The following is a 22,157-nucleotide window of genomic DNA, read 5'->3' as shown; positions in this document are numbered from 1 at the left end:
CACTCTAGGCTGGGCGATAGAGCGAGACCCTGTCTCAAAAAAAAAAAAAAAAGTCCTAGGGCAAACAGAAAAAAATACAAGATAATACATCGATAGGTATAGATTGTTATAGTCATACAAACCATAGTCTTAAGCATTCCATATCAATTTCTAATTTTATAACAATCTAGTAAGAAAATTTTTTAAAATAATAAATTAGAAAGAAAACATAACCTATGCTTGGTTCTTAATATAAAGTCTGTCTACTTTTTCTAATTTCTCTGTGCTGCATTCTTACCCCAGGTACTGCTCGCAAATTTTTGAAGCTTCCTTATTTTCTATGTATAAATAAATATACATAGAAATATGTATAAGAACCACCTCATTTGAAAACTCAGCCCAAAGTTACCTGTATTAAAATCATTTTTCTAAGTTCCTTTGTACTGCATTGTTTTGTTTGCAGGAAATTATCTTACTATATTTTTCATTTGACTAAGGGTTGAATTTTATTTGTTTTTTGTAATATTATGAAAACCTTGCCAAACTGCTTTTTCCACCCTCCAGGGTTTCTCCAAACCTCTTGTACTCCTATGCACTTAGAACGTCATAAAAGAAACGAATTAATGTGTTAAAGAAAAGTGGCCAACAGTGAATTTCTCTACAGCAAATTCTAATTTTTAATTAATATTTTTCAAAATGAAAAAATCCAAATTATAACAGGGCCACCATAATAAGTACTACAAACCTCTTACAATTAGCCTTCATTATCAAATATATAACTTTATGGTGGTATTTTAATGATATCCCATATGTCAAAAATTTTGAAAATAATTTTGAGTTCTATTGAGCCCATTACATTAAAGGCCTAATGACAAATTAATGGAAATGAACATTGTAATCGTTAAAGTCACTTGGTGACTATCAATCTGGATCTTAATATGTTTAATTAAGTTAATGTCAGTCAATTAGTCAAGCAGTTTAACTTCATATTTTTCCTGACTCTGCTGATGATAGACTTGTAAATGTTTATATATGAGAAAGTAAGATGTCTGCCAGCGCCTACTGAAGGAAGCGATAAAACTGGCATTGGTTTGTAAGACAGAATTTCCATGCATTTTGGGGAAACTGCTAACTTTGGATGTAAAGAATTCAATTAGCTACTAATTTTTTCCAAAGGAGTTGTGAATAGAAGTTCAAAGGCAGACATTCCATAATACACTGTGGGCTAACTTGCCTTAGACCCATTGGATTAACCTGAGTATAGAATTTGACTTATTTAGAATAAAGAGCTGTTAAATGGGAATTGTTGGATCTTATTCAATAGAATTAAACAAATCAAGAGCAGACAAATGGGTATCTAGGTGGTGTTTAAATTGTATTTTTGTAATGAAAAAGTGAATAGAAATGGAATCTTGGGAACCACAGCACTTAGGAGACAGATGACCAAGAAAAGTATTGAGTGTACCTTTTTGGCACAAGACTGATATGCTACTTGAACAGTTGTTCTCTGTAGCATACAGGGAAAAGTTGCCATGACTCTTCTGGTTTTCTTTTCCTTTTTTTTATTAAATTACTCTCTTTCTCTCTCCCCCTTTCTTCCTTCCTCTGTTGGACACTCTGCCACTGGGAAGATTTGTATTCTAGGCAATACAAAATACTACTGTATTTGACTGATGAATTCATTCACTTATGTTTTCAAGACATTCCTATTCATTTAATCAGGTCTTTTTGATCATATTACCATGCATTCAACAATATTTACATGATATGTATTTATGCCACAATATGTAAGATATACAGATTAGCCATATTTACATTGCTATTTCTCTTATTGATGCTCATATATTCTTAGTGGTTTTTAAAAAGTTTTTACTCCCCACGATGAATATTATTGATGACTGGCATGCAGTCGTATCTATGAAGATTGTTTAGGAGGAGGAAATATCCACGATATATAAATGAGTTCAGAAAGACAGCATCCTGCTAATGCTTGAGTCACCAGTCAGCAACTTCATGGTATACAGGATAGCTGGAGATGAATAAGATGAATAAGACACCTGAAAACACAATCAGATAAATGACATTTTCTTTCTTTTACATGTCATTTTAAACTTTACCAATGTTTACTAATTTAATTTATTGAGCAATGTATTACCTTGTGGCTCAGCATAAGTCACAGGATGTTATGCTGTAAGGTCTAAGAGATGAGGTATAAAACTTATGCTAAAAACACTCATAGGGACAGACACACAAACACACCCAGACACACATGCACCCACACAAACACATTTGGACTTACACTGCTACAGTCAGCTCATATACATATGTCACTTGCCACCAAAATAACCCTTGTCAATGATCATCAAGACAAAGGTCTGAACTCCCTGTCTCTAAACTTCCACATACTGAACACAAGGGAAGAGATTTTGTGACGTTTTAAAAATCATGATGACTAAGCTTGACATTGGTATGATAACAATGAAAGGAGATAAACTAGCAACCTGATACGAGAAGCTGCGGCTTCCTCTAAGATAATCCCTTGGTTCTATGACTCACTTGCCATGTAATCTGTACACACCACTTACCTCCAGGAGCTGTAGTGTGCCTATGTCAGACACCAATAAAATAAAATATTTAGAGAAAGAAATACATTGGTCAAACATTTTGGAAATGAAGAAGATGAGTTATAGGAAAATAACAAATGTGGTGGAGTGAGGAAGAATATTAAGATCAGAGTCTCAAGCAGATCTATATGCATATTAAAAACAGTAGAGAGTAACTTAAACTGCAAAATTTATATACTCTTTTTTCTACCTACCTTATAGTATGGAAAGAAGTTTTATATTAACATTTGCGAAAGTGCAATCTGATGAGTAAAGCACTATGGGAATATCATGGCGCATTTTATCATCAGCAGCATTTTTGTGAATGCCTATAAAATGTATTTGTAAACTGAATGGATAGGTTTAAACTATTTTCTAGGAGGAATCCAGATAGATTTTTGAATTCCATTTATGTGCTTCAGGAATATTTATTAAGAGATAGAAATGGTCATGCGATTTGCTGCATAAGCTTCTAAAAGACATATAAAACATTCAGATTAATTCCCCAAATCCCTCTAAATATCTAAAGGGGAAAAATAAAAGGACATTTAGGACCTCTCTAATGAATGTTTATTGTGACATTATTATGATGGTTAGGCCCAAAAAGTTATAAGAAAATGTTTTATTTGTCTATACATACATGTATAGTACTTTTGAAACCTTTATTTGAACAATGTGGACATTTCTGCCTACACATAAGACTTGTAGCATAAATCTATATTTTAGGATATTAAAGAAGTTATTTGAATATCTGTGTTTGTGATGCATTGTTTATTATTTTTAAAATTGATCTGATGCAAAACTTTGGTCATTGGACCAAACTTCAAACTACACTTGTCCGCAGGGGAAATATAAATGGGTTAACAACAGAATCTATCAAGGTAATTTCTGGAACAGCATTTCCATAGAAATTAAAAATTTCCTTGTAATGACAATTAAGAGATTGTCTCTCTGAAGATGTATATGTTCTTCAGTTCTTAATTTATGTTTTGCTGTAATTTAAGCTCCTGATGTTTGAGCTACATGTGAGTTAAAATGCAGGATCTTCTAAGCCCTAGGAATCCTCACATTTAGCAGCACTGTGGAATCTCAGATTCTCTCCACTTTACTAACCCTGAAATAGAGAAGACTAGTTTTAGAGTTTTCTTGTTAATAAGTATTTTTTCATATCTATGGCCTTCATTAATTAATTATAAAACATATGAAGAAATCTATACAAAATTATTATGCACAATTTAAGAAAGGAAGTAAGGAAACCAACAGAAAGGGTCACATGCTATGGTGAATTTTGAAGGAGAAAACAATTGTGACTGATGAGTACACATAGGGACCATCTAGGCCAAGGCTCCTTGGAGGACAAGCATCAGAGCTGGAGTCGATTATTATTATTATTATTATTATTATTATTTTTGGAGACGGAGTCTCTCTCTGTCACCCAGGCTGGAGTGTAATGGTGCAATCTTGGCTCACTGCAACCTCTGCCTCCCAGGTTTAAATGATTCTCATGCCTCAGCCTCCCATGTAGGTGGGAGTACAGGTGCCCGCCACCACACCTGGCAAATTTTTGTATTTTTAGTAGAGATAGGGTTTCACCATATTGGCCAGACTGGTCTCGAATTCCTAACCTCAAGTGATCCGCCCACCTTGGCCTCTCAAAGTGTTGGAAGATGTGACTCGCTGTGCCCAGCCAGCTGAGTCAAGTTTTTAGCTTTTTATATTCCTTGGTTTACAAATTACAGAAATACAGGGACAAAATATTAAGAAGATTGGAAATACAACATGAATTTTACTTTCAAGTAGCTTATAGCCGTCACAAAGAATATATCACATTAATACATAAGATCACTTGTAGATTTTTATTTTTTTATTTTTTATTATACTTTAAGTTCTAGGGTACATGTGCACAATGTGCAGGTTTGTTACATATGCATACGTGTGCCATGTTGGTGTGCTGCACCCATTAACTCATCATTTACATTATCTAATATCATATCTCCTAATGTTATCCCTCCCCCCAACCCCTCCCCACGACAGGCCCCAGGGTGCGATGTTTCCCATCCTGTGTCCAAGTGATCTCACTGTTCAGCTCCCACATATGAATGAGAACATGAGGTGTTTGGTTTTCTGTCCTTGCGACAGTTTGCTGAGAATGATGGTTTCCAGCTGCATCCATGTCCCTACAAAGGACACGAACTCATCCTTTTTTATGCCTACACAGTATTCCACGGTGTATATGTGCCACATTTCTTAATCCAGTCTACCATTGATGGACATCTGGGTTGGTTCCAAGTCTTTGCTATTGTGAATAGTGCCGCAATAAACATACATGTGCATGTGTCTTTATAGCATCATGATTTATAATCCTTTGGGTATATATGCAGTAATGAGATGGCTGGGTCAAATGATATTTCTAGTTGTATATCCTTGAGGAATCACCACACTGTCTTTCACAATGGTTGAACTAGTTTACAGTCCCACACTTGCAGATTTTTAACTTGCGAAAGAAAAATCATATGTCAAACTCAATCATGAACATATATAAAAATTCTAAACAGAATGTGAACAAACGTAAGGCAACAAAAAATTCAATTTATTCTGACCATGAAAAATTATATTGTTATAAGCAATCTAATATAAAGTATCAACTTAAGAAATTTCAGAAAAATAGATGCACAAAATAGCAATCATTTATTTTTTATTTTTTATTTTTTTGAGACAGAGTCTCACTCTATTGCCCAGGCTGGAGTGCATTTGCACGATCTCAACTCACTGCAACTTCTGCCTTCCAGATTCAAGCGATTCTCTTGCTGCAGCCTCCCGAGTAGCTGGGATTACATGTATCTGCCAGCACACCCAACTAATTTTTTATATTTTTTAGTAGAGATGGGGTTTTGCCATGTTGGCCAGACTGGTCATGAACTCCTGACCTCAGGTGACCCACCCGCCTCAGCCTCCCAAAGTGCTGGGCATGAGCCACTGCACCCAGCCCATTTTTTTTAATTTATAAAAATTGTTAACTAACTCAAGACATAAGAAAATACCTTCACCTGATGATCGGTATACAGTAATCAAAGTAAAAACAAACTCGCCAACAAATAAAACCAAAAGCTTGAAACTAAACAAAACACTTTATAGGAATGAACACATTGAACTCTGAAAAGGTAAATGTATTGACTTCAAGTCAGGAATGCGGCAAGGAGGTCCGCAATCATTACTTCTATTCAGTGTTGTATGTGAAATCCTTATCAGGGCAGATAAATTTACAAGGATTGAAAAAGAAAATTTTAAAAATTATATCTGAAAATGGTGTGATCAGATGATATTTAATAAGAACATTCAGCAAGCATGGACATTGCAAGTTGAATATAATTCCATTCACTGTTCATAGGGATTATACCATTTTTAATCTCTACCAAAGGTCTAAGTTTGCCCATGTGTCTATTAGAATACATGTATTATGAAACACTTTTTTATTCTTCCAGTATTATAAAAAAATGACCGGCAAAAAAAAAAAAAAAAATGGCTTTTCTGGGAGAATTTATCCATGTTTATTTTGTTATGAGAAGGATTGACCCTTGTATATGTTTAAATGCAGTTTACATTTCTTTTTTTCTGTGAGCTGTCTATATATTTGTCCACTTACGGGTTGTTAGTACTTTCTATACTTTTAAAATATCTATCTAATGAATACTGACACTTGATTGTAATATAAAGTAAACGCTTTTTCTTCTGGTGTACTATCAATCTCCTAACTTTGATTATGGTATTTTGCATGCAAATTCTTTTTAATGTAGCTAAATTGTTCGATCTTTTTTTTTTTCCTGGGTACCTGGAATGACTTACCCACAGTCTGCACCATTTCTCCTATGAACTTAGATTTCTGATTTATTTAGAATTAACACTGGTGGATGGTGTGAGGATCAGTTGTTTTCTTCCGTGTGACTATCCAATTGTTCCAATACCATTTGTTAAAAAAGATTTTACTTGTATTTATCAGCAACATCAGTGTTTTGTCACACACTAAATTTCTATGTCTACTTGCGTATTTTTTTGGATTTCCTATTTTGTTCCCTTGGGTAATCTGCCTATTCTAATAACATTGCATTAACATCTTCAATTGCTAGACACCATCCAACATGTCATTTCTTTTCCAAGTTTCCTGCTTGCTTAATCATCCAGAGGAAATAAGCATTTTAGTTAAATTGGTAGTGCTAGGGAAAAAAATCTGATGGTGATTTTATGGAAATTATGTTTAATTTATCAACTAACTTAAGGAATTGCTATTGTTATGGGCTTGAGTCTTTCTTTTCAAAACCATGATATAATCCCACCTTTTTTTCAAGATACAATTTAAGTGGAGGCTGAGATTCACTAGGTGAGATTATAGGAGTCAAATTTTCAATCACATCAAAGAAAATCTTTAAAACAATTAGATAATAGGATATAAACACAGTGGAATACTATTCAGCCTGAAAAAAAGAGGAAATCCTGTAATTTGTAATGACAGTTAAATGAGGTTACATAAACTGTTTCTGCATAGCAAGGAAACAACAGAGGAGGGGCACCTCACAGACTAGAAAAAATATTCATAAATCCTATTTCTGATTAAGGGTCAATATTCAAGCCATGTAAGAAATTCAAACAATTCAATAACAATAAGACAAATAACCCAGTTGAGAAAACAGGAAAATTACCTAAACAGACATCTCTCAGAAGACACACAAATGCCCAATAGGCATATGAAAGAAAAGTTCAACATCACTAGTTACCAGGAAATGTAAACTAAAACTACAATGAGATATCATCTCACAGCTGTTAGGTCGGCTATTACCAAAAAGATGAAAGATAAGAAATGTTGATAAGGATGTAGCGAAAGGGAACCATGTACACTGACAGTGGGAATAATGCAAACTCGTACGGTCATTATGAAAACCATATGGAGGTTCCTCAAGACATTAAAAAGAAAACCACCATATGATCTGGCAATCCCATGACTGGATATCTATTCAAAGGAATAAAATCAATATGTCCAAGACACAGATGCACTCCCATGTTCATTGCAGCACTATTCACAATAGCCCGGATATGGAATTAATCTAAATGTCCTTCAATAGATGATTGGATAAAGAAAATGTGGTATATATACACAATGGAATACTACGCAACCTTAAAAAGAAGAAAATCGGCTGGGCATGATGGCTCATGCCTGTAATCCCAGCACTTTGGGAGGCCAAGGCGGGCAGATCACAAGGTCAGGAGATCGAGACTATCCTGGTTAACATGGTGAAACCCCATCTCTACTAAAAATACAAACAAAAGAAAACTGGGTGTGGTGGCATGTACTTGTAGTCCCAGACACTAGGGAGGGTGAGGCACGAGAATTTTGCCTCAGCTTGAACCTGGGAGGCAGAGGTTGCAGTGAGCCAAGATCGTGCCACAGCACTCCAGCCTGGTGACAGAATGAGACTCCATCTCAAAAAAAAAAAAAAAAAAAAGGAAATCCTGTCATTTGTGACAACATAGATAAACCTGTAGATTATGTTAAGGGAAATAAGCTAGGCACAAAAGGACAAATACCACATGATCTCACTCATATGTAGTATCTAAAAAAGTTTATCTCCCAGAAGCAGAGAGTAGAATGGGGCAGGGTGGGGTAAGGGATTGAAGAAGTGTTGGACAAAGGATACAAAATTTCTGTTAGGAGGAAAACAAATTCAAGAGATCTACTGTAAAACATGGGGACTATAATTGGTAACAATGTCTTGTGTATTTCACAGTTACAAAGAGAGCAGGTTTTCAATGCTTTTACCACAAATTAATGATAAGCATGTGAAGTAAAGCACATTAATTAACTCAATTTAGTCATTCCACAGTATATACAAATATCAAAATGTTACATTTTACACAATAAATATATATAATTTTTAATTGTCAATTACCAAAAGTAAAATAATAATGACAAAACAATTACAGTCACTGAACGATAAGAGGGTGTGACTTTTTCAGGTAGTTAAGTTTCTATTATTTGAGCAAAGATAGAAAGATAAAATGATTGAGATAGTAATTATGAAAATCCATATATAGTTTACATATTATTTCTACAGAACAAATTTTACTTATCAAAATAATTTTATTTTACCAACAATGGAGCTGAGACTCATAGAAAATAGCTGCTGCACCTAAGATGACTACTATGATAAATAGAGGAGTTGTGTAAAACTAGCTTTTCTTATGCCTGCAAACTCTATGTTCTTGCCACACACAGGATCATGTTAATAAACTTATTTCTTTACCTCCTGAGAGGTTGGGGTAAATGAATTTTGAAATATTTCCCACCTAAAATAACATCTCCCAGTGTGTGTGCCACAAAACATTATTTTCTTATACAGTTAATAATTATCCCTCAGTTAAAATAAACTCTACTTAATTATACTTGAGTCATGCTACTGTAGGTAAATTTAATTACTGAAGGACTTCTCAAAGGATATAATATACTACTATAGCTTATCAGCAAAAGTTTTCCAAATAAATATATACATGTGTATATAGGGAATCACAGTCATAAAACTATGTAAGGTGTTAGGTAACACAATTAGAGAAGGACGTTATATATAAAAACAGCTAGTATTTGTTGAATTTCTGAGCCTTGACCTCTGAAATGACATTGTGTTTTAAGAAAAGTTGTATTACCCTCATGGAGTAGAAGATATATGTTAAGTGGACTACATAGAAACATTTGCTGGAAGATTTTTAAAGAATTTTAAGATACATTTTGTCCCTCTTATTTTTCCACACCATTTCACTAGAAACTAATTTCATTTCACTCATTAGAGAGAAGCTATTTTATTTGATAACTTTCTTCCTTGATAAATGGAAAGCACTTAAACATTGTCATATAGCAAGTAAAAATGTCCTAATAAATAGTGAAGCTATACTGTTTTCAAATGTGAGTAATAGAAGTCCTGCATGTCTCGATACTGCCTTAAAAGAAATTTAGAATGCTTAGGTTGCCTAAAAAGTTTAGTTGGGCAAAATTTTCTAAATGAGTGTGCTCAAAATGCCCTTATGTAGAGTCACAGTAAGCATTAAACCTTGGGGGAAAAATCTATCTTTCCTTTTAGAATAGTATGTATTCTTCAGCTGAATTTTTAAAATGTGGTAATAATAACATGTCATTTAAAATAAAAATAAACATAGAAGCTAGAATTTTCTATGCCTTTATGCTAATAGCTGTCTTTTTGTTGAGTATCTTATTTTCCTGTCTTTTTATACTTTGAGGATTTCTAAGCTTTTCAAAATTATTTCTTCAATTCTTTCCACAGTTATTTCTTGATTATAGAAGTAATCTGCATCTCCAAACCCAAATGTGCTCTCATGAAAATCTATATCCATAATTACATCTCTATCCTAATATTTTATTATGAATTCCTTATCTTCATATATGATTACTTCCAGTAAATCTCTATCAATAGGGAAGACAATATAACATTATTCCACTCAATAAGTATAGATTGAGCTCCTGTGTGACAATTACCCTTTTCAACACTGGGGATGTACCAATTGTCTCTGATATTTTGATTGTCTATGGCTGTAAATCCACCAAAAACGTAGAGGTTGAAACAAACAAAGTCATTTATTCATGATTTTGCAATTTGGTGGTGGTTTCTAGGGATAGGTTATTTGTGCTGTATGTGTTGTCACCTGGGCTGGCTCAAAACTGGATTGGAGAATCAGCTTCCAAGATCTCTCTCTCACATGGCTGGCATAGATATTGCTGGCTGATGGCTGGAAGCTCAGCTAGAGCTGTTGTAGGATGGCACAATTTTTCCTAATGTGGGACGCATCACAAAGCCACTTGGACTTCCTTGCAGCACGATTAATAGTTTATAAAATGGTGGAATCAGAAAGAAGCTGCCAATCTTTTCAACGCTAGATCTGCCATAGCATTGCATCAGTTCAGTGCTATGTTATTACTTTAAGTAGTCACACACCCACACCAGATTCAAGGAAGCGAAGGGAGGGAGAAAATAAAGGAAAACATCCTCAACCCTTGGTGGAAAAAATGACAAACAACTCTATGGTAAGAAATAAAAAATTAGCAGTACATTAGCTATTCATTGCTGTGTAACAATATTACCACACACTTAACAGTTTACAATACTACACATTTAGTAGCTCACAGTTCCCGTGGGTCAGGAGTCCAGGTGTGGCTTAACTGAGTCCTTTACTTTACAGTGTCTCAAAGCAGAAATCACGGTGTCAGCCAGTACACTGGATTCTCATCTGGAGGCTCAACTGGGGTAGGATCTGCATCCCCACTTATGTGGTTGTTGGCACCATTCAGACTTTGTAGCTATCAGTCCGGGGGTTTCAGCTCCTTGCTGTCAGCTGAAGGTTGCTTTCTGCTCCTAAAGGCCACTTACATTCCTTGCCATTGAGATTCCCCATTATAATCATTTGAATCCTGAGCCAGGAAGATAGTGAACAATTCAGGCAAGATAGGCACTATAACTTTGTGTAGCTTAATCACAAAATTACAGACACATGAGTGCATCATGCATCCCACATGTTTTTTGTATTCTGTAGGTTAGGAGCAATTCACAGTTCCATCACACAGTTGTCTGAGGACTTCATACAAGGGTATGAAGAGGCAGCGGGGATCATGAGGGTACCTTAAGAATATGTTCACACTAAATCAGAATTAGGTGAGGATCCCAGCATTTCAACAATCTCTTACATTTAGTTACTTTACTTTTGTTTGTGTCAAACTGAATTGAAAATGTGCCATCCTTTTTTTGACTCCTTTCTATAATTCTTCTTACTCTCCTTATCTAGTCAGTCATCAAGTCCTCCTGATTATTTCTCTATATCATAGGTTACAGTTCAAAGCCACAGGGACCAGGCACAGCACATGTATGAAGGTGGTGTTCTAACTGATGGGCCACGAGAGTGGCGGAGTCTTTCTCATGGGGGAGTGTATGCTTTGCAAGTCCAGTGCATGCTGCCATTCAGAAATAGGTCATGGCAGATAACCTGATTATTGAAAGAGAAGCTAAACTTCTTTACTTTCATGGGAAATTGTTAAGTGTTTGTGAAACAATGTGCAGAAAATGCATCTGAAGACCAGATCTGTGTGACAGTCCACAAGTTGATGACCTTAGATTTCAAATACCTCTCAAATCTACTCCTTCACTGTATCTTTTATATGTTGTATTTGTAAAATATGTATGTGTATGTGTGTGAAAGAAAATTTTAAATAAGTTGTGATTATAACATAGAAGGTGGGCATGAGCTCACATAGATAAAAATGTGTTAGCGATGTTGTATATGAAAGTTTAACATTACGTAATATTTGAAATTATGAAATATTAGGTCTTAAATATACCATGATGTTGTGTTGGAAAGTAATTTCCACCAAAAAAGGAAAGAAAACAAAAATGCTGGATTGCTTTATCACCCTTAAATATATACCATCTTAATCTGATATATAGAAAATGTTAAATTGAACACTATAGTGACCTTTCCAAATTTTTCATAAATATTCCTCACACATATTTCTCTAAAACTTCTCCAATTTGTCCTAGAGAGCACTTTAAAACCATCAAATATAAACATGTTCTTTTTCTGTTTAGAATCTTCACAGGATGTATTCCCTTTGTAACAGACTGTACTTATACCACCAGTCTTTATCTACATGTGTTATATTTTGCAGGCTATCTGAAATTTCCCCCATATAATAGATTGATAATTTTTTTTTTACCGGTAGCTTTGCTTAAAATTCCCTTTTGTAGGTGGTGTGGTGGCTCACACCTGTAATCCCAGCACTCTGAGAGGCTGAGTTGGCTGGATCACGAAGTTAGGAGATTGAGACCATCCTGGTTAACATGGTGAAACCCTGTCTCTACTAAATATACAAAAAATTAGCCGGACATGGTGGCAGGCACCTGCAGTCCCAGTTACTTGGGAGGCTGAGGCAGGAGAATGGCGTGAACCCTGGAGACGGAGTTTGTAGTGAGCCGAGATTGAGCCACTGCACTTCAGCCTGGGTAACAGAGCGAGATTCCGTCTCAAAAAAAAAAAAAAAATTCCTTTTTGTGTTCACTTTTTCTACCTGGCAAAAGACTCTATTTTTTGCATTAAATTTAACTGTTCATTCTTTTTATTAAGTCTTCCTGAATCCCCTAAAGTTACTTTGATCTCTACTCTATTAAAGCTTCATTACACTGTAAAATATTGCTCTCATACTAATTATATCAATCTCTTTGCATGATTCTATATGTACTAAGTGATACAGTTTCTATATTGCTAGATTGTAAGCTACTTATGAGAAAAAATGAGTTCTTGGAGTCTTTCTAAAAACTTTTATTCAAGGGGAATACTCAAAATATCTATACAATTTTGTTTAATAATCATGAAGCCGTATTTTAACTATGTTGTTCAATGTTGCATATACACAAATACATACGTATGCCTTTATGGAATACCATTTAAGCATTATAATAATTAATGTGAGTTTCATATGGCAGATTTTTCATAAAAATCCCAGAAACAAACAGGAAATCCAGAGATAAAATTCTGTTCTGAACCTTTTAGAAACTAAATAAAGTTTTTGCTTCTTGAAACCTGGGTGGCTGGCTGACCCAATCCTTAGACTTAGTGTCTCACTAGTATGTTAAATAAAATAATCATATTATATATCCAATAGTATTGCTGTGAGGATTTCATTATTATGACATAGTTGGAGCTCAAGACCACAAATAATTTTGTAGCAACTGTACTAACTCTCTCTCTCTCTCTCTCTTTTTATTTTCTTGACAGAGTCTTGCTCTGTTGCCCAGGCTGGAGTGCAGTGGTGTGATCTGGGGTCACTGCAACCTCTGCCTCCCAGGTTCAAGCAATTCACCTGCCTTAGCCTCCCGAGTAGCTGCAAATACAGGCGCCTGCCATGACGCCCAGTTAATTTTTGTATTTTTAGTAGAGACAGAGTTTCACTTTATTGCCCAGGCTGGTCTTGAACTCATGAGCTCAGGCAATCCACCCACCTTGACCTCCCAAAGTGATGAGATTACAGGCATGAGCCACCACACCTGGCCATAACTCTCTTTCTCTTGCATATGCACATGTCAAAATGTGTTTTCCTGTGTCTAAGCAACTCTTTTCCATATGAAAGGTAATTAGCTGCATATAATGATAACTTCCTCTCTGAAGCCTATTGCCTCTCACATCTATTGCTATTCATCTCCTTCTATTGCCCCATTCTTGGGAACCTCTGGAGATTACTGACCATAATTTCTGATATAAGAGTAGAGATATTTATGTTTAAAAAGTTTTGTCTTTGATGAGAATGACTGGAAAAATGAGAGTGATATTAACTCAATGATTAACTCTGTGAGTGATAACTCATAGGGATTAATTCTATGATTTTTCATTAATTTTATTGATATGTAAATATATTAACACAGTAGTTGATAAAATATTTCACTTTAACTCATCCAACTATGTCATAATTATATAAGAGCTTCAATTAATGGGTTTAGTTTTCACTTATATATCACTGATATAATATCAATTTTTTAAAAATGTCACTGTGTCATTGCTAGGAAAATGTGAAAAAAATGAAATAAAAAGCTAAGTTATTAAGTATTAGAATCCTAAAGCTTTTTAAAAATTTGTGTTGTCTAAAAGATTACAGATATTATGAAACCATACATCCCATCATTCAAATTTGAATTAACGTGAAACTAATAATCGAAAAATACGATTTTAAAAAACCTCTCTATTTGCAACACTGCATTAACTTGAGTTCTCTAATTGGCTTTCTCTGTCTGTGTAAGAATACCCCCCTTTTTTTTTCTAAGTTCAGGCTAGCATTGACCTTTTTCTCATAAAAGCAGAATTTATTCTCATTAAGTTTAATTGTGTAGTTAATGTTTTCATTGAGGTGCCTATTAAGCTCCTTTCTGACATTTCTAAGATCACTTAAGGTTCTGAACTTGTCATGGCAAAATGTCAGCCCATCAAAATGGCCAGTTCTCCTTTATAAATGTAGTAACCCTGACTGATTCTCCCTTTTCTTTGGTAGTTTGTCAAGCCTGTCCCATAGATCTGCTTTAGCCATTTCCCAGAAGAACTGTTCTAAGGATTTCTTTATCTTACACCTTGTTTGTTCTAAGATCAATGTCCTGATCATGTTTATCACTTAAATTCAAAAACATCATAATTATTTTTTTCTACCAATACTTTAATGAATATGTATTTACAGAAAAAGGTTAATCTACACTTTTTAAATATAAAAACAGCATCTATGATGAGCAAGTGTTTACAGCAAGTCTTCCCAGATAAATATTACTTGCCACACTTCATTAATCCACCCATTAGAACTGATTAATTGAAGAACTAGGGACAATGACTCCATCTTTATCGTCCTTGCGAGCACTGGGTTTCATTAAGACATAAACTAATGGTTGAATAAGAAGAAAATCCTTGAGGCAGTTTTCGGTTGCTGCTGATATACCTTGACCTCTGGTAGTGTGTTATATTTTCTCTTACTCATATTTTCACAGGTCGACTGTGTCATGCATATTTATCTATAGCATCAATCTTATTGATTGAGAAACAAGTAATCCATTGAATAACATAACTAGTCATCGTTGGAATAGTTCAAAAAGAATTATGTGAAATAGAAAGCACACATTCATTCTTTAAAAATACTGTCTTCTGCAAGATAAGCAGTCTAATCTAAAGCTAGATTTAGTAATATTTGAATTAGGCTGACAGTAACATTTCTGGACAATGGTGTCACAAAGGCTTGTCCTAAAAGATACACACGGTTTACTTCTTTCTCTGACAAGTTTATATGACTTTCTAATAGCAAATTTGTATCTGTTATTTAACTTTAAAATGTAAATCTCTTTTGCTGTTTTCTTGAAATAATAAAACGTGTATGTGTGTGCATGTGTGTGTGTGCATGTATGTGTGTGTGTGCGTGTGTGTGTGTAAGGTGTAAGGATGTATTTTTTTTTTTTTTTTTTTTTTTGAGACGGAGTCTCGCTCTGTCACCCAGGCTGGAGTGCAGTGGTGTGACCTGGGCTCACTGTAAGCTCCGCCTCCCGGGTTCACGCCATTCTCCTGCCTCAGCTTCCAGAGTAGCTGGGACTACAGGTGCCCATCACTACGCCCGGCTAGTAAGGATGTATTTTTTAAGAAAGTTCAATATCCTGATGGACTGAGTTCTTATTCAAGAAAGAACTTCAGTGTTCTTTAATAGTTTGTAAATAGGCACAGGTACACTTGGGCTATACTTATTCAATCTACAAAGGTATATATAATACAAATTCTTAAGATTTTAGGGTTTGGTAACAGTGAAGTATAAAGTATAGAAATAGTTGATTATTTAGCTGTATAGAAAAGTTGCAGAACAGTATCCATCTGTTAGTGTAATAACGTTCCATTTACGTGGCAAGTAATATAACTACACGTGGATATTCACTTTTAGTAATTCCACAGTTATTTACATTTAATAATTGTACTTGTTTCTAAAGCTAGGGAAGATCTTGAAAAATCATGTTTAATTCCTTGAAGTATTTAAACAACCTTATAAAAGGTAAGTAAAGTCACTCAGCTGGTTATTGGCAGAATTGACATTTTAGTTTGCTGTGTAATGTCATGCTCACATTTGAGACAGAGTGACTCAGATTTTCCAAAGGCTTTAGTATTTATGTCCTTATTGTTGACTTGCTAGTCCAAGGTCCCAAGGTCGGTTGAGTTCCATGATATTAAATTTGAACCATAGCATCATTCTTCTTAAATTAAAACAGAAATGAAATTATAAACTACTTAATCTAGGCCTAACTGATTAAACATCAAATATTACTTTGTAATGTCAACATTAATGTTCAATTTTATATAACCAAACACTGTAACTTGGGTTTATGTTTTAGGCACTTACTATATGGATGCCCTTGGAATAATGTGTCAACATTTTATCTTATAGCCTTAAACAAATATTTTGACACATTTGCATATCATTAGAACTGCATTTCTTTACATTGTTTCAGTACAGTCAGTTTTCCTAACTGTGCTAAGATATTTACCTAATGATGCTTTAAATCCATTTACAGCATACTTACTAAAGGAGCAGTGTATGTTCAAAGCAGATCTAAGCCTCACAGTTCTTTAGATAATGAATCAACAGTTTACTCCGAATACCAGATGCAGGACATTATACGTGTTCCCAGATGTTCACAATAATTTAGAGGAGAGATGAGTTGTTCAATTCCCCAGGTGCCCCTGGCCAATTCACTCATATAATTGCTGTTGTAGTCCAGGGATATTTGGTATATTAAATATTTGAATTTGTTTCCTTGAAACCCAGCATTTGTTAGAAGGATGAGTATCAAAAGCCAATTTCTATTTTCCTAAAATTCATATCATAATCTATATAATGGATGCTACCAAAGTTTCTAAGAAGAAGTTATTTAAATTTACTTCTCCAGAAAATAGCACCAGTAATTTAATTGAGTGCATATAGAACTGTAGAAAAGAAGGCATTTTCCAGCATTTGATATTAAAATGTTTATTTTTGGCATAACAGAAAGTCACAGTAATTATTTTTTATGATTTTTAAAACAAAAAGTGGACAGTGACACATGAGTTTAAGGCCAGTATAAGCCTAGAAACTAGATATTTATATATCTAAAATAGTTTGTGACAATTTAAAAACCTACATAGCATCACAGAAGTGACATGATTGAAAATATTTACAACATAACTTTTGGTGAAGGTGAGGCAAAATAGGCATGCTCAAGTATTATCGGGATAAGTACTGTTCACATAAATATAAATTTATATATTTGGAATGGCAATTTGTCAGTACGCAGCAAATTTAAATTATTTATCTTGTCAGATTTATCATCCACACATGTGAACGTTTATTGATTTACTATATGCATAAGATAACTATTTATCCATTCATGTAACAAACTGCCTTTGCATTTGTTGACTACTGATGTCTGGAAACCCACTAGAAAACCTGTTGATAAGGCAAAGCTAAGTTTATTAAATTTACTGCAATTAAGAACAACACCTTCACTAACTCTGAGCATTAGTTCAAAATGAGAAATTAAGCCAGGATATTTTTAGAGTTTGAAGGTCTGGGGACAGGTTGGGATTGAGGAGATGTTAAAACAATAATTGTGGGTTAGTTGGAATTGTGAGGCAAAGACTTTATAGCCTCCAGTCTTTATGCAGTCAGCCCTCTGTATCTGTGGGTTGTGGATCTGCAGATTCAATCAACCTTGAGGTGAAAATGTTTAGAAAAGACTAAAAAATAACAATAACAATATGAAAATAAAAATAATACATATAAAACACAAAACACTATAGCAATCATTAAATTTTCTGTAGCATTTACTTTGTAGTTTGTATTCTAAGTAATAGAGAGATGATTTAAAGTATATAGGAAGATGTGCTTAGCTTGTATGCAAATACTATGCCATTTTACATCATGGACTTGAGCATCTGTGGATTTTCGTATCCATGGGGATCCTGGAACCAATCCCTCATAGATACCAAGAGAAGACTGGGTGTCTGTGTATGTGTGTGTGAGTGTATATGTATATATAGTTTAGTTTGTTCACAGCTCACTTATCTTTGAGGAGCTGTAATTGCTTGAAGCAGGAAAGAGGAGGATTATGAACAAATTGTGAGATGCATTTCTAAACCGGTAACCTAGAGTATGCAAATTAAACCAGGAAACACAAGCTCAATACAAAAGCTTATGTAGTCAGATATTTAAAAACATTCACACATTCTGTTAAGCCGCAACCATTTTAAGCATAGAAATATGAAACGTACAATTTAATTTAAATCTATGTTTAGTGACCACTTAATTTTTGTTCTTATTGTAGCATTTGTAATATTAACAAAATTAAATATTTAAATAAGACATGTATATTACAAGCTCACTTATTTGTTTGATATTTTTGTAATAACCTGTGAAAATAATGAGAACAACATAGAATTAGTATAGAATAGTTTTAAAATTTAAAGCATGGGAAATTAAAGTGAAATATTTTATCAACTAAAGGATTGTGTTAACATTATATTTACATAGTGATACAATTAATGAAAAATCATAATCACGGTGAATTAATCACTCATAGGTTAATCATGAAGTTAATATAACTCTCATTTTTTTAGTCATCGTTTTATTGAAGATAAAACCTTAATGTTTTTAACATAAGTATCTCTGTTTATACATCAGAAATTATGATCCATCAGAAATTATGATCAAGCAATATCCAAAGTTTCCTAAGAATATGAAGAAGTGAAGGAGATAAATGGTAATGGATGTGAGAGGGAGTAGTCTTCGGAGAGGAAATTATCATTACATGCAGCTAATTGCATTACATCTGGAAAAGAGGGGACCTAGATTCAGAAATACATTTTGAAATGTACATATGCAAGAGCAAGAGAGAATTACTACTGCTGGTACAAAAATTATGTGTCAACTTGATGATATCATCAAGTCATATGACTATGAAGTTAGTAGTTACTAATCCACAAAGTATAGCACTAAAGAAGGATATTGTCTTAGTTCACTTGGGATATCATGACAAAATACCACAGAATGAGTGGCTTATAAACAACCAAAAAATATTTTCCACGGTTCTGGAGGATGGAAAGTCCAAGACTGGGTTACTGGAAGATTTGATCTCTAGTGAGGACCCACTTTATGGCTCATAGATAATACCTTCTATCGGTGTTGTCACAGGTGGAAAGGGCAAGACAGCTCTCTGGGACTTCTTTTATAAGGACACTAATCTCATTCATGGGGACCCCATCCTCATGATCTAATTACCTCACAAAGTCCTCACCTAATAGCATCAGATTGGTGGTTAGGTTTCAACATGTGACTTTTGTAGGGGACACATATACTAAGGCATAGTATAGCAAATGCTTTTTTATGTTTAATAAATGACCTCTCTTTTTGACAGACAAGATATTTTCTCATGAAGGTCTCTTTTATTTTGCTTGCCTTATTTCTTAAAATATCTGCCTTCATGGGTAAACGTGGGTGAAAAATCATGACTTAGTTTTCCACCACTACAGTCATGCATTGTTTAACACATTTCTAAGAAATGTGTTCTTGGATGAGTTCATGCTTGTGCAAACATCACAGCGTGTGCTTACACAAACCTAGATATTATAGCCCACCACAAGCCTGCAGTATAAGGTGCAGCCTATTGCTCCTAGTCTACAAACTTGTACAGCATTTTGCTGTACTGAATACTGTAAACCATTGTAACGTAATGGTGAGAAATTGTGTATCTAAGCATATCTAAATATAGTAAAAGGCAATAACAATATGGTATTATAATCTTATGGGACCACAATCACATACATTGTTAGTTGTTGACCGAATCGTTAATTCACCTGTGAGTATATTTTAAATTTGTTCTGTATTAGTTAATTATTTGACAAGAACTATAAGAGAAATTCAAAGCCTTTCAAGGGCCTATCAGGCTCAAAACAACCTGGTTCATGATTACTCCGTGAGCCTTCACTTACTATTTCCCTCTTTGCTGCCTCCACCCCAGCCTCATTGGCCTTTATGACATTAATTCAAACATGAGTACTGCTTTTGCTTGTCTTTTCCTTTTGACATTTGCTTTTCCTCCAAATTTCTAAATGGTCTCCTTTCTACCTTCCCCTTCAAATCTTTGTTCAAACACCACCTTCTCTGTGGGACCACACTGAACAATTGTGCCCCACCCTCCACTAGCACCTGCAGCTCCTTCATGCCTCTTCTCTTTTATTTTTTTGTAAAATTTGTCAACTTCTAACATCTCAAAAAATTTACTTATTTTTTCTGTTTAATGCCTTTTTCCCCCTCTGCCTCCACAGACAACAGACTGAAAGCTACGTAAGGTTAGAGATAGGTGTTTGATTGCGTGGAGAACAGTGTCTTGAGCATAGCAACTACTAATGAACATTTATGAAACAAATGAATGGAGGAGCATGCTTATGATATTTCCCGTGCCATACAAGTAAAAGTGTGAAGAGCACATTTATAATTTATCTCTCAATTAGTATAAAATTTTGCTCTGAAATGATAATTCCCACAATGTTTCCTCATTAGTATATTGGTGACAGAGTGAGACTCTGTCTCAAAATAAAGAATATTAAATATTCACCATAATTTTGTTATCAATTGTATATTTTAAATAGTGGTATATTCAATTCTATGTGTAAAATGTTAAATATTCTGGATTACAGTGTCCTTAATTTTGCTTCATTTTTGGATTGGCAGACTTTAGTCCACTAATTTTTATCCTAAAAATCATGAATCTTTTATCCCTTCACTTCTGCATTTAAAAGACAATATGATTAGGTTTAAAATTTTGGGGTCACATCCTTTAAACGAAAACATCATGACCATCACAGTATTGAGTTGTAGAAACCTAAAGATAAATTATTTCCCCTTTCCTAGTAACTTGTGTATTTTACCTCAGGGGCTCTGCAATCTCCTTTATTTTAAATTCACTAATATCACAAAGATAAGTCCTGTGTTGACTTACATTAATTTCTCAGTATATGGTATGCTTTTTCAATCTTCAGATGCCTATCTATTTCATCACAGACTTAATTACTTGTTTATCTGTTTCCTGTTCTGTCTTTTTCTCTTCTCAACTCAATAATATTACTTATGCATACTAGGATCTCTTTTGTTTCAAATATTTGTAATCTCTTTATAACTGATTTTGCCTCTTGTCCTGTCCAATTCACAAACTTTTATTTTGTGACTTAGTCAAGTTGTATTCCATTCTCTTTGAACTTTTCAGATGCATTAATAATTATGGTTAGGCTGTTGTTTCTAGTGTGCCTTATTTCTACATTGTATGTTCCCATTGCTATTTTTTTGACTTTATTTTCTGAGTTCTAGAAGCTCGATATTTAAATCTAATCTGTCTCCTGGTCTCTCTTTGGTCACTTTTATCTTTTTTTGAGATCTCTTTTATTAAACAGAGGTTATGCCAACAGTATCTTTGTGATCACTATGGTCAACTATTAGTATAAACTCTTCCTTGTTTCCTGGGTGTATTTTTTTTCCTGTGACATTTCCACTTCCTGTTTCTGTAGGTAGTGTCATGATCTGATGGTTCTTTGGGATGAGCACTTTGGAATTAGAGATGGAAACAGAGGAAAAAAAAATGAACAGTTGGAGTCTTCAACTTCAGTTGTGGTTTGTTGCTGAATAGGTTGTCATTACTGTAATGTTATCATTTTATTTCTGATGCAGGCTTTAGAATAATCCTAACCTGGACATTGCTTTAAGCATTCTTTTTTTTTTTTGCCCCCAAACAGAAAATTTTATTTAAATTATATCATATCCATATGGAGAATTATTATTATTATTATTATTATACTTTAAGTTCTAGGGTACATGTGCATAACGTGCAGGTTTGTTACATATGTATACTTGTGCCATGTTGGAATGCAATGGGAGTTATACCTGATGTAAATGACGAGTTGATGGGTGCTGACGAGTTGATGGGTGCAGCTAAGCATTCT

General features: G+C 34.3%; 1 protein-coding gene across 3 annotated transcripts in view; it reads left to right on the top strand.

The window, feature by feature from the left end:
* CDH18 (cadherin 18) overlaps window positions 1-22,157 on the top strand; it is a 1,123,324-nt gene that overhangs the window by 67,144 nt on the left and 1,034,023 nt on the right. The gene's annotated exons all lie outside the window — the stretch shown is intronic.

Source organism: Theropithecus gelada, chromosome 6 (assembly GCF_003255815.1).
Source record: "Theropithecus gelada isolate Dixy chromosome 6, Tgel_1.0, whole genome shotgun sequence".
NCBI lineage: Eukaryota > Metazoa > Chordata > Mammalia > Primates > Cercopithecidae > Theropithecus > Theropithecus gelada.
Note: the sequence above shows the minus strand (reverse complement) of the source record. Positions and strands in the feature narration are given on the sequence as shown.